The following is a 14,601-nucleotide window of genomic DNA, read 5'->3' as shown; positions in this document are numbered from 1 at the left end:
CTGGTCCCCGCGTCCTTCCCGCTCCCCCTCCGTCTGGCACGGGCACCAGCAGTGTCGGTCACATGGCCACTTCCTCCTAGAAGCTCTGCCTTCGGAGATGCCAGCCCCCCCCCCGCACCCAGACCCTCTGGGCCTCTCCCCCCTGCCGCCCCAGCAGCTCCCCAGCGAATCCTCTGGCCCCTCCAGCTGTCGTGCATCCGAGGACCTCAGAAACCACCTAACCACGGTTTTCCTTTTTCCCCTGGGCTCCGGACCCGCGATAGTTCCCTGTCGACCCCACTTTTCCATCCAAATGCCTCCTGATTTCTCCCGAGCCTCCTCCAGGTCAGCAAGCGGTGCCAGGGGTGGTCAAGTGTTGAGTTCCCGCCTCCGCGGGTCATCCCCGATTCCTCTCTTTTCTCTCACTCCCTGCGTTCCATTCAAGTACATTTGCTCTGCTTGAAACCTATTCCGAGCCTCCCTGCTTCTGCTATCATCGTGCATAAGCTCCCTCCCCTCTCACCTGAACTGCTGCAGGGACCTCCTGGCCAGGTTTATTTTATTCTTTTCTTTTTTTTACACTTTTGTTCAAAGCCCTCCAATTACTTCTGATAAGGCCTGGGAGATGCTTACATATCACTTCCAGCCAGCCATCTCACACATTTTGCTGCTCACACGGGCCTTCCTGCTATGTCCGCAATACACACACACACACACACGCACACACATACAGAGCTCTGCCCTGCCCCCAGCCCAACACAGCTAGCACGTTCCTGCCACAGGACCTTTGCACATGCTCTTCCCCCAGCCCATCAAGCTCTTCCCACCATTTTCATATGGCTCCTTCTCCCTTTTTCAGGTATCTGTTCAAATGTTGTCACCTACTCAAAGAGGCTTTCTCCACCCAAGCTTCCTAGAAGAGCACCTGCCTCAAGGGGCATGCTAGATTTTTCTCCCTCTGCCCTGCTTTCCTTCCTGGCTTATCAATACCCGTCATCTTGTATATTCCTCTGTTTCTCATCTGCCTCCCCTACCAAAGGGTGACTCCAAAAGGACCCCAGCTGAGTCTGCCTTATTCACTATTGTATCCCCAGCACCTGGCATTCTGCCTGGCACAGAGGAACCCTGGGGAACATTTGCAGATGAATCCAGGGTTGCTCAGAAATGTGAGGCTGAAAAGCACTGAAGTAAAGAAAACAAACACCCGGCTCTTGCTTATTCAGAGACAAATGCAACTGGCTATCTCAAACGATAAGATAGTGAGTTCTCGCCTCCCACGCTTTACCTGCAAATCTATCTGGTTTTTATACTTCTGCAAAGGAGGTTACAAGGGATATGGTTTGAAGTGTTGTTGAGGTCGGGAGCTGACAGCCAAGAGAGAATTCTTGAGACGTCTTTGGTGCAAAAAGGTGGTTTTATTAAAGCACGGGGACAGGACCCTGTGGGCAAAAAGAACTGCACTGGGGGTGTGAGGAGTGACTGACTATACACTTTGGAGCTGGGGGAGGTGAGGACAAAGGGAGGTTTCCAAAAGGACTTTCAGATGCTGAAGAAGACTCACAGGATCCTGGAAGCCTGGCTATCATCAAGCTAAGGTTGTTTTTCCCTCTAGCAAGGCATTAACATGAAGACATTTGGGGTGGGGGCTGGGGGCTCAGTCAGTTAAGCGTCTGACTCTTGATTTCCGCTCAGGTCAGGATCTCAGTGTCAGGAGATCGAGCTCCGTGTCAGGCTCAGGGCTCAGCAGGGAGTCTGCTTGAGATTCTCTCTCCCTCTGCCCCTCTCCCTGCCCCCTCCTTTCTCTCTCTCTCTCTCTCTCAATCAATCAATCAATCAATCTTAAAGAAAAAAAGATAGTTGGGAGTTTCCTGGAGGAATGTTATATTCTGCCTATCTCAAGTATTTGTCAATGGGCTGCAGGTTACAAGGAAATGTAATTTTATCTACATTCCCTTCTGCCTTTGTTCCCCACATCACTATGGAGGGGAGGGTGATTGATGTTAGGGCTCCAGGAACCTGAGTCTATGGGTTTCTAGAAGGTAGGCTATTGATAAGATTGCTTTTTTTCTTGTAAATCACTAGGACATTTGTAAACTGAGGGAGACTCCTGTCCTGTGGGACTGTGATCTCTATCCGTTAACCACTTGTTTTGTTTTTCCCTTCTCTTAGTTCTAGGGCAGCCTGCAGTGCCTGGGGAATGTCACACGTATCCCACGGGATGGGGGGGATGTTGGGGTCTTAGCTTGTGCTTTGCCCTTAGCCTGCCTTCTGCTCCCTCATCACAATGACTAAATCAGGTCATTGATTGAAAAAATGAAAAGTTAAAGCATTTTTAAAAACAGAGAGGGGCACCTGGGTGGCTCAGTCGGTTAAGCGTCTGCCTTTGGCTCAGGTCATGATCTCAGGGTTCTGGGTTCGAGCCCCACGTCGGGCTCCCTGCTCAGCGGGGAGCCTTCTTCTCCCTCTACCCCTCCACCCTGCTTGTACTCACTCTCTCTCAAAAATAAAAAATAAGATAAAATCTTAAAAAAAAACAAACAGAGGAATAGAACATGGTCAAATGCCAACACCAGCAGCCTGGTGAGTGTCATAGCAACACCCATGGGGACGTGGGGGTGGAGGCATAGGATTTAAATTCTCACATAACATGAAATAGAGCATGCTCAAAAGTGATAAAGTGAATACAGAGCAGTGTACGGTACTATTGATAAATATGAAGGTAAATATCAAAAGAAATTTTGAAAAGACTGGAAAATAGCTAATGATAGTCCAGGGGAAACTCTGGAGCAGGACTGCTTAAATAAGTACTATGACTTTCTAACTATGAGCTCGTACTATTATTGAAAAAAGTAAATATACCTACTAAAACACAGATAATTTCATGCTCAACATGTATACCTTGATAAATCCCAAATGCACCCAAGATTTAAAATACAGCAATGAAGGGGAGCCTGGATGGCTCATCTTTTTTTTAAAGATTTTATTTATTTATTTGAGAGAGAGAATGAGATAGAGAGCATGAGAGGGGGGAGGGTCAGAGAGAGAGGCAGACTCCCTGCTGAGCAGGGAGCCCGATGTGAGGCTCGATCCCGGGACTTCGGGATCATGCCCTGAGCTGAAGGCAGACGCCCAACCTACTGAGCCACCCAGGCGCCCCTCAATAAATAAATAAAATCTTTTTTTTTTTTTAATAAATAAAATCTTAAAAAAAAAAAAGTACAGCCACGAAAATTCTGGAGGAAAACCTGGGAGCACTCCTTTATAACCCTGGGCCAGGGAAGAACTTCCAAGCTTTGACTTAAAACCCAAAGGCACAAAAGAAAAGATAAAAATGTAAAAAACTCATCATGGCAAAAACAAACCACCAAAAGCAAAGACAACTAACCAGCTGGGGGAAATTATTTGCCTCTCTAATCACAAACATCATCTCTTTAACATACGAAAAGCTCCAAGGTAAGATTTCTAAACACTCAGGGAGACATAAGGGCAAAGGATAAGAGAAGACAATTCACAGAGAAAGAAACACAAATAGGATTTTCAAGCACAACCAGCCTCATTCATAATAAAATGCAAATTAAAATTAAATTCTGATATCACTTCTCATCTATCAGATGGGCAAAAATCCAAAGATCTCATAACATGTTCTGTGGGCCAAGCGTTAAAGAGACACCTCCTCCGTTCCTGATGGGAGAAGCCAGCCCAGTCCCCTACAGAGGCAATTTGGCAGCTTCTATCCAAAGCACAAATGCATGTACCCTTTGACTGAGCAATTACATATTTGAAACTTACGCAGATGAACCTATCTGTACACGTGTATATGAATAATCACAGCATTGTTGCAATCAATTGCAGGAGACTGGAGACAGCCCTGATGTTCATCACTTGTGCGGGGGAGGGGGGGTCCTATGGCCCAGTTTGCTTAGGAGAGTTTACACCTTTGCTTCTATATAATTAATAATAGAGACCTCCACTTTCACTCTCAAAAGTGTCTCGGTTTGGAGGGTAGATCATAGGGCCACTCCTTTGGGGACTAGGTAAATTGTCCAGTACAGTGGAGTACCCCCAGCAGAAACAGAGTGAGAAATTCTCTCTATGTACTGATAGGGAAATGTCTCCAGATACATTGGTAAGGGAAAAGAAAAAGCGAGATACAGAACAATGTACACAGTAGGCACTTTTCGGGTTAAAAGCAGGAGTGGGGCGTGGGGTGGGGAGATATAATAATATTCCCATTTGCTTGTACATGCATGACATTCCGGAAAGGAACACAAAATAACTGATAACATGGTTATCGGTACGTATTCGTACGGAGAGGGGAGGAGAGACTGAGTAGTTGGGGGATTTTTCACTCTTCATCTTTTCATAATTTTTAATTTTTGAGCCCAGTAAAACTAAGTTTTTGAACCAATTCAAAGACTTAATCTTTAAGATGCAAAAGAATATACATGGTCACAGATTCTTCCAGGGGCCCACACAAGGTTGATTCTTCCCTTCCTTTTAGTAACAGAGCCCCAATTTTTAGCCAGCCTTATTACCGTTTGCCTAAAAGACTACATTTCCCAGCCTCCTTTGCAACTAGGTATAGCCATGGGACTAAATTCTGCCTGATGAAATAAATATAAGTGTTACACAGGTTTTCTAGAAAGACTTCAAAGGGACAGGGCAAGTCTTCCTTAATCCTGCCACCTGGAACACAGTTGCGATGGCTGGAACTCTGACAGCCAAATTAGGTTCCTGAGGACAAATGCCATCCACTCCGGGATGTCAGAATGGAAAGGAACCTGGGTCGCTGATCATGTTATGACTCTAACATACCATCTTTGGCTTTTTATCTTGTCTGCCATAGTATTTTTCAGGTCTCTATCCCTGCAGCTTAACTTAATCCTAACTGATACATCAGTGAGCCAGCAGACCGACAAAATCCTGAAAGGCTGCTCATTTTGGTAAAGCATATTTCCTATGATGCCAAGAGATTTTTATTTTCTTTGTGCTTTTTGATGTTTTCTGTACCGAACACCTATTTTCATAACAACTGTCACTGGAAACTACTAACATCTGCACAACTCTAGGAAATGGATCTTCCAGATTCTGGCTTTGCGGCAGGAGGACTTTCCATTTCAAAGGAGATGGTGATGATGAGGGGTAACGTGTGTCAAAGCCGCTCACAAGGGGTCCCTTTCTAGCAGCAGAGACCCCACTGCCTCTCTGCTATTGCAGGACACGCTCAGGGCGTGCAAGGTGAGGGCGAACCACCTGTTGCTTTAACTCTTGAACAGGACCTAGAAGACACTCGATGCCAGGTCTGATCCAGATTTGCCAAATCCCCTGGCTCTACTTGCCTGCTCTCTGCTGGGAAACAAGTTTCCATTGTCTCGAAGACTGTAGGAAGCAAGGGGAGAATCCTCCGTGGCCCCGTGGACATGGACGATGACATTCTTGTGGATTCCTGACTGACTCCGTCTGGGAATAGAAGGCCAGCACACATTCTTGGAGTCCAGCGTTGGCTTCCCATATTGCCGTGAACGAACGGTTCCAGAGAGCGAACCTTTCCAGAAACGTGTTGAGAGGGGTTCTGAGGCCAGTTACGACCACACCACCTGATTTTCTGTTCCCAGATGCCTGCCGTTAGGCAATCTGTGATTCACCCTTTTGGCCTGGTGCTTCTCCAGCTGGGCTCCCGTGCTCTGAGGGGTCAGGCCTGTCTGTGGGTTCTCAGCACCAGGGGGCATACCTCCACGATGAGATGATGAACCTTCCCGGCGAGTTAAATGCACTCAAAGATCTTTATGGGGCAAGGCACCATTTTTATATTCGGCTACTGTGGATGAGGTTATGAAGGGAATGTGGAATTCTAAACATTTTTAAGACTTCGAATGAAACGTGTAAGCCTTCAAAATAAAAGACCCCAAAAGAGTCTTACAGGGCACAGCCTTGAACTCGGCTCTGAGACCCCCGAGGGGCTGTTTGGGTGTGCCTGGGGCTATGGGAAGAGGCCTAAAGCCCTGGCTTAAAGGATTTCAAGCTCAGACTCAATGAAAATATCCTGGCACTGGAAAACAGCTGATCTTGTCTAAACAAATTTACCCAATCCCTCCATGAAGAAAGGGTTTTACAAAAGGTGGCTGGAGACACTGGGTCTTAACCTTCCCGTATGTCCAACTAGCTGCCCGAACCTCCTCCTGGCTCCCACCCCCAGCCCACGAAGACCTGCCTTCCCTCCCAACCCCCACTTACCCCTGCCATACCGGGTGGCCCCTTACCGACCTCCTGACCCTCCGTCCCCCCAGTGTGTCTGCCATGGGGCTCCCAGGCCCCCACTTCATGCTGCAGAGGTGGTCCTAAGACACAGCAGCAGGCCAAAGAGACAGGTGCCTGCCCTGGGACAGCTTGTGGTCCATGGGGGAGGGTGACAGACATTAACCCCCAAACGACACCTGTGGCCGGATTCGCCGTACATCCGACAGCAGCCCTGGAGGAAAAGGGAAGCTGCACTGAGAGGTAGGATGGTGCATTTTCCTTCCCGGGGAGGACGAGGAGCAGGTGAGAAAGCCCCGAAATGCATGTGTTCATAGCTACCAGGTGGCTCCGCACCCGCGTGAGCAGCTCCAAGAACAGAGCAGAAACGAATCTTCCCACGGAAGGCCAGGAAGGGACACAGGGCAGGTGCCGGTGGCGGACTAGGGCGCTGTCTGGTTTGGCTCACTCAGGGTGGAAGATTCGTTTGGGTGGAGCTCTTCCCGGCAGCTTGGGGCACCCCTTCCCCTAGGTCTCAGCACTGCCCGGCCTCACGCTGCCCATGGAGCCAATAAAAAATGCAAGTCCCCAGGGGCGCCTGGCTGGCTCTGTTGGGAGAGCAGGCGACTCCTGGTCTCAGGGTGGTGAGCTCAAGCCCCAAGTATGGAGTAGAGATCACTTTAAAAAAAGAAAATGTCAGGGCGCCTGGGTGGCTCAGTGGGTTAAGCATCTGCCTTCGGCTCGGGTCAGGATCCCAGGGTCCTGGGATTGAGTCCCGCATCGGGCTCCCTGCTCAGCAGGGAGTGTGCTTTTCCCCCCCCCCTTCCCTGGCTTGTGCTCTCTCTCGCTCACTCTCTCTCAAATAAATAAATATAATCTTTTTAAAAAAATAAAAAAAGCAAGACACCCAGCGGAGTTAGAATTTCAGGTCAACAACACATATTTTAAACACGGAAGTATGGCCTACCTCTTACAGGTGTACTTAACGCTAAAAAGTCATCCCTTATTTACCTGAGATGCAAACTTCACAGGGCGTCCTGTATTTTATCTGGTGACCCTTGTCAGCCTATAGACCAGGCCACCCCAGCCCCTCACAGGGGCCTGGCAGGAGAATCTGTTGGTGGGGGAATAGAGGCAGCCTGGCAAGGCTCGAACTCCCCACCTGCGGACAGGGTTAAGCTAAGACTTCTGAGGGGCCCGAAGCGGCGGGAAGGAAGGTGACCCGCCTCGAGGAGACTGAAGAGGAGGAATTCCAGGGGATGGGGGGGGGGGGAGGCATGGGGGACGTGGTGGTGGGAGGCAGAGTTGCGCTGGGGCTGAGGCCAGACCCTTGGCCTGGGTTATGGGGGCACGGGGAGCCCTACTGCCCAGGAACGGAGGGTAGCAGATGGCGGCAGCAGTAACAGTGTCCTTGCACATCTGGACACACAGACCTCCCTCCTTCTTTCCTGGACCCAAGGACAAGCAGTCACCAAGACTCGGACAGAAAGGACTCCGTGCGGGAGCTCCAGGGTGCTGGACAGTCGCCAGAGCCCACCCCCATCCCCAAGTGCCGCCTTCTTTCCAATTCCTGTGGAAAAGAGCAAAGCCATCCCCAAATAAGGGCACACCCCTGTCGGCACCAGCCTCTGGGGAAGGTCCCTCTAGAAAAGGAGATCCTGCTTTAAGCCGCCAGTGTGGGCCAGGCAAGGCAGGCGGCCCCCGGGCCCCAGTGCAGAGCCACTGCTCAGGGCAGGCCCCTCCAACTGCCACCCAGCTAGGGGACCCCTTGTCAGCAGGAGCCATTTCACGCCTGGCACCCCAGTACCTCTCGTAAGGCATCTCACTTCCATCGTCTGTGGTGTTTGGTTCGGCCCGGCCGGCAGGCCCCCCCAGCGGGGCGCAGGGGCCGAGGGCCCCGGTGGGCCTCAGGCAAAGCCAGTGTCAGCATTTCGGCCCCGCCAGGTGCAGCTGCAGGAAGCAGGTGGCCTGGCCCCTCTGGGTGCCTCTCAAAGTGACCCCTACCTCCTGGGCAGTTGTGAGGACAGAGGGGACGTTCCCGTACAAGTTTAAACCTTGCCCAGTGGACGCAGCTCTCACTCACACTTACCTGCTTCCAGGCGGGCTGCTCTGAGGGAACCCTGAGGACACATCCCTTGAGGATCCGAAGGTGCCGCAAGGTATCACTGTCCCCACCAGGAAGGCCCCCTTGAGGACCATTCATGCAATGACGCTGGCATGTTGTGGTGCCCACTCAGTGACCCCCCAATAATCCAGGCTCACAGAATTCCAATTTTGCTCGGGTGTGCGGCACCCTGTGTCAGGGAGGGTGATCTCCTCCACTCCCAGGACCAGTCATGGGAGACCCCTCCGTTCCCTTTTGCCAGTGGCGGATTGGGCAGGGGCGGGAGACACCATTTTGGCCAATGGGATACAACCTGAGGGGGCTGGGGGTGGGTTCTGGGAAAGGCTTTTGACCTGTCTTTGAATGCAGATGTTCCTGAACATAAACGTGGTGATCCTTGTTTAGTCCACCATCAAAAAAATATATGTGTAAACTCCCTTTGGCTAAGATGCATTTGAGGTCTCGATGCAGGAACTGATTTCTAAACTTCATGGGACAGGAAATATTTCGTTGCTTTTCAAATAATAAATCATAGCAGGTGGACTAAATGGCATCATCCTGAGGAGCAGCACTCCCCAGGATGCTCCTCCTTCCCCACGGCAGGTGGAAGATGGCAGAGGATCAAATGAGAGTTGGAAGTGCAGGCTTTGGGGCCAACCACTTGGGTTCAAATTCTCACTTTGCCTTCTCCGAGCTGAGTTATCTCAGGCAAATTGTTTAACCTTCTGTGCCTGTTTCCTCTTGGCAAGATGGCCTAGTATTTCCTTCATTCAGCGGTGTCCCAAGCTCTTTGGATCAGCGTGCCAGCACCCAGCCATCCCACTCACCACCGCATTTGGAGGGAGATAGCTCTCGTCTGCAAGAGGTTTGGCTTGTTCTTAAGCGGGTCCCACAGGACGCCCGGCCCCCGCTGATTAGCCAGGGACAGGCACCTGAACAAGGGCAGCTAACTACTGGTGGGTTAGTGACCCGTGAAAGGATCCGGTGTGAAAACCAGGGCCCAAAAGGCAGGATGAGGAGGCCCAGCGGTAGGCCAATCTGATTCTCCAGCTTGGTAATTATAACTAGGAAATACAGAAAGATTTCACTGGTTATTAATGGGAGGACACACAAGATGGTGGTGGGGAGAAAAATGGCCACGAAGCTTGTGTTGCTTTGTTATAGCAGCAATCGGAGACTAATACGATGGTGTAGCAGAGGTACGTTAGGAGCTCATCACCAGAGAAAGGATTTGACCCCAGCCTTAAGGGGGGGCGGGAGGGGGGGACACAGAATAAGTGCTTCCTTGGGGCCGGAAAGGCCTGAATTTAAGAGAGGCCTCTCTTTAAGGAGTTAGGATCTGAAGTCAGCATAGAAGTCGGAAATCTCAGGGGCGCCTGGCTGGCTCAGTCAGAAGAGCATGTGACTCTTGATCTCGGGGTCGTGAGTTTGAGCCCCATGTTGGGTGTAGAGGTTACTAAAAAATAAAAAATAAATAAATAAATAAAAGGTTGAAAATCTCTTTTTGTCCAAGTTACCCTTGAGAAGATCTTGAACATGGACAAAATCTCTCTCGAATGAGCCCAACACGGTCAAGTTTTCCCCTGGGGATGGGATGAGCGTCAGCCGAAGGAGCTGGCTTGCAGTTAGGGGCCACATTGTATCCAAAACAAACAAGCAGGCAAGCGAACACAGCTTAGAACAGGGAAGTTGCGCTCTGTCCTGAGTCACCCCCACAAGGGGAGGCTCACAGGACCCCAGACCGTCAAAAGGAAAGACACCCAACCCATGCCTCACGCTTGCTCTGGGCCACCACACAATCACTGATGGGAGCGACAGGTGGCAATAGTCACACTTTTTTTTTTAACCTTATTTTGTCCCCCATATGTGAGTTGCAAATGCCTCTCCAGGACTAAGCGGGATCCATCTTCCTCCGCCACGAGCCTCCCTGCGTCTGGGATGGCCCGCCCTAGGACTGTTCCTGGCAACTGGTCCACGAGGTCCAAGGGGGTCTGAGACTCTGCCTTCGTCCTGCCCTTGACGTGTCCTCTCAGGCAAGGTTCCTTCTCTGGCCGGATGTGTCTTCTAGGACAAGGCTTTTCAAAAAGGTGGCCATGCCTTGTGAGGTTGTGTGCAGCAGTAAGGACAGCTGTGTGGCTCACTTTTCCCATGTTCCATTTTCGGTTTTGCTCCGTTTTTCTGATACAAGGGTAATGACACATTTAAGGAGTGGTATAAATAGTAACCCAGATGGACAAGTGGGAGCAGCCACGGGCTCTGTGGCCAACCCTTGCGAGATGTCCAGGCCAGATCTTTTTATGGCTTATTTTTTATAATCTAGAACAATCTCACTGAGGTTTTGGTAGGGCAGGTGGGTTAAGTTAGATTGCATTCATTTAAAGAGTCGGGGAGGTGAGATTCTGCTTGGAAATGTGTTGTGTCACTTTAGTTGTTATAGCAGCGAATGGATGCGACACTAGCGAAGAAAGAAGGGAAAAACGACGAAGTCTTCGATCAGGTTTCAAGTTTCTCCCCCAGGGTCTTTCTATCTGTAGCTCTGGGATTTTTACCATCACGTTGGAAAATGCCGGAAAGGGCTGTTCGTGAGACCGGCCACGGCACTGAAACCCAGCTGGGTGCTGAGGCGTCTAGTCCCCGGAGCTCAAGGAGGAATTCCAAACTGAAGTGAGAGTTCGTGGTAGCTGGATGTTTCCACCAATGAATCAAAAACGACTTATCCTGCAATAATTATGCAGGAGGCTGAGGCATCATGAGCAAGTATGTGGCTCTGCCTTCAGGGAGCTGAGTGAAGGGGGACAGCCGGACAGCAGAAGCATCAGAAGCAGAGAAGGGGGCTGGCTGTGCCCCAGGGGGGCTCGGGGGGGGCAAGGCCCCCCGGCCTGCAGTTCCCAGTCCTCCATGGCCATAGAGAACCACTGGCCACCGACTGTGGGACATCAGATGCCACTCTGAGTCAGGCACTGTGGAGTCCCCCTTGCTCATACCCGACTCCACACACGGGCTGTGTCAATGCACAGGACACGAATGTTGGGGGTATGTGCTTCCTTCACAGAGGGGTCCAGGCCCACAGAATGGGAACCCTCCTGGTGGGCCCCCAATTCTGGGAGGGATCAGTTTGCAAGCGCTGAGACACCGGCCATCCGTCAAATGCTTGTGCGTGTGCGTGTGCATGTGTGTGTGTGTACACGTGTGGTGCGGGCAGACTGACTGAAGGTGGCTGTGGGTAATCAGCTGTTGGATCTGGTACCTTCTCCCATTGCCTGAGAGCCCACAGAGGAAAATGAGCCGTGGCTGCCGTTCTGGCTCGGTGCGTGGTAAGCCCTTATCAGAGACTGCAATTCTCAGAAGACGGGAGGGTCCCTCCGGAGACAAAGACCAGTGACAGTGGATCTTCCCCGGGAGGAGGGAGAAGTGAAGATTCTCGAGCCGAGAGCGGGCAGCCTCCCTTCTTCTCTCCTGTGGGTAGGGCCGGCCACCTAAGACACCAGGGAACCAGGGCCTCCCACGATGTCTCAAGAGCCATGGGCACGCACAGTGCACTAGGGTCTGAATGCACCGGGCATCCCGCGTCTGTTCAAGTTCACCTGAACTCTGTCTCCTCAACCTTGGCGCCCTCGCTGCCTCTGGTTTCCAGGCCCGGTCTGGGCTCATCTGCACAGCTCTGTAGCACCCCGTGTCAGCCCTGAACGGTCACTCGCCCAAGTGACCGCAGTCCCAGCAAGAGGGCTGTGAATGCGAGGAGGCGGAAAAGCCATCGGGACCCCAGTCCTTTCCGGAAACTTCCAGTAACGCCGCCGGCAAGAGCAGCTCAGTGGGCACCACGGCCTAATGAGGAATAAAAGACGAGAAGGTGCTAGTTGGAATGGAGGCTTAGGCATTCTGACAAAGGAGTAACAGTAAACGTCACTGGGAAAAATTCACAATCAGACCGAAACAAAATATATTTATTAGAAATATTACACAGTCATACATCATACACTTCTCCATGTTAATAGTTAAATACATCCATGTTGGCATGTCACGTCCTGGATGTGCTCTTTGTAGAAACGAGGCCACAGATGTATCAACTGCATCCAACTAATGTAGTTAAAATTAGGGAGCTACGGAGGATGTTCCAGACTTAGCCAAAGTCTAACCTGGGTCAAGAAAAGTGAAACACCCAGGGAGCTTGGGCAAAGGAGATATTAAAAATACTTTTTTAAAAAGGTAGCTAAGCTCTATATCTCTTACTGCATGTCCTTGGTGGCTCATCTCAAAATGGCACGCAAGCTTGGGAATGGGAGAAGCTGCAGCTGGATTTGGCAAGTGGTTGTGCAGAGAAGGGCCCGAGTCCCCTCCTTCCACAGGCCAGTGGGACACCTGCCCTCCACCCCACCATGGGGAAGTGGGAGAAGAAGCTTCAGAGAAATGGCCAGTGTTGTCTGGAGGAAGAGAATCCTGCAGATATTCGTCACCTCCAGATGGCTAATTGCTTTGGGATGCTTCAGATGGTCTCAACAAAAGCTCCAAAACAATAGCTGAATGAAGAACGAAAACCAGAGACTAACCTCATTTCTGAAGCAAGAAGGAATAGGACAAGAGAAGTGGGTGTTTGCCGGGTTCCTCAAAACAAGAACCCTGGGGAGCAGGGCCATGGTGCTAACCCTCAGCCAACAGAGCTCCTGTCCATGGAAGATCTCACAATGATGAAAACCATGGACCTCTCTCTAGGTCTTTAAAAAACTCCGTTCTTTTGGGCCTGGCATTTTGCATCTATCTTTTCTAGAAGAACAATGCATTAAAAAAGGGGGGGGGGATCTGCAGAACCACTGCATGACTTTAAATGACTACTGGCTGAAGGGAGATGAGAACAAAAGTGGATATTGCAAGCCTCAGGACAGAAAACTGGAAATGGTACAATTGGCTGACACGACCTTGTTTTCTCAATTGATCAATTTTCCACGTTCACCTTGTGCTTGGAGCGCTCTGGCTAAAAATGGATCTGAAAACCCCATCCTGTGGCCCAGCCCCAGGGCCCGGACAGCATCCCCCCGACCGCCAGGTCCCCTAAGTGCTGGAAGGCCTGGTCCTGCAGCCCAGCCACCTTCAGTCCCTCTCCCGGGACCCTAACACCACTTGTGTTTCTATGAGCAGGACACATGCTTCCCCTTCTAGAAGCATGCCCACTGGCAAAGAAAATGGTAGCCAAGGAGCTTCTTTGAGTTATAAAAATAAATGGCACATGACCTTTCTTTTATAGGACATTTCTTTCCTTCTTTTTCCCCTAAAGGGAGCAGGCTCAGCGTAGGGCGAGGGGAAAGAGCACCACGACCACAGTGCATGACACTGCTTGGCCGAGAGCTGGATCATCTGACTCATTTACAGTAATCACTAAAAACAGGGTGCCAATAATGCTGAACACCCCCTCCAGGTATCCCAAGCATCTCAACTGCCTCTCCCACACAAACCCTGCAGTAAATCCAGATTAAACACATCGACCGACAGTTCAACCCAACTCCTCGGGATATTACCTTCCCCCACTGCAATGGAGAGCAAGGCAGAAGCTCCGGGGTAATGAAAACTCATCAGTTATGTCAACAAAGGACAGATGCGTGAAGCAACACGATGGGAGTACTTTCCATTTGGATATGTGCATCAGGAAGGAGTAAATTAAATTTGTTCAGACTGTGCCTCTGACTTCCATGTGAAAACAAAGGAGCCACTGAGTGGGGGGGGGGGTCACCTTTACCAAACTGCCCAGCCCCAAGCTGTGCTCACGGCCCCACCCTGGGGAGCGAGATCAAAGGCGGTCTCTCCTCTCAGGGGTTGTCAGGGGAACTCTGAAAATATACAGACTAGATCCCCGCTCCCGTTGTTCCAGATGCTCTGATTCAACGGATGGGGCAGGCCAGGGGTGTGTGCTTTGAACCAGCTCCCCGGAAGGTTCTGACCTGGAGCCACAAAGGAGAACCCTCAGCAGGCAATGGGTGGAGGCTTGAGAAGGAGGGATGGACCCTCCGCAGAGCCCAGCAGCCGCCTCTCCCGAGGTGGTCCGGAGGGAGGGGCTAACACATGCCTCTTCCGGGACAGGGCCTGGGCCGCCAAGCAGCCACCCGTAACTGCCAGTGACAGAGGATAGCGCAGCCCTTTGGCGCTGACGAGTCACCTGACTGCCCCGGGGAGCCACACCTTCATGGGCTACGCAACGTGCATCCACGTGCCCACCATGAGCACCTGCCTGGGGTGCCCACTTGCACTTCTGAGCCCCCTCTCCCCCCGGGGCTGTTCTGGCGGGAGCTCTGCTG

The sequence above is a fragment of the Leptonychotes weddellii genome, chromosome 15, assembly GCF_054177405.1.
Source record: "Leptonychotes weddellii isolate Sample4059 chromosome 15, ASM5417740v2, whole genome shotgun sequence".
In the NCBI taxonomy this organism is placed as follows: Eukaryota; Metazoa; Chordata; class Mammalia; order Carnivora; family Phocidae; genus Leptonychotes; species Leptonychotes weddellii.
The sequence above is the reverse complement of the archived record's forward strand: the minus strand, read 5'-3'. Positions refer to the sequence as shown.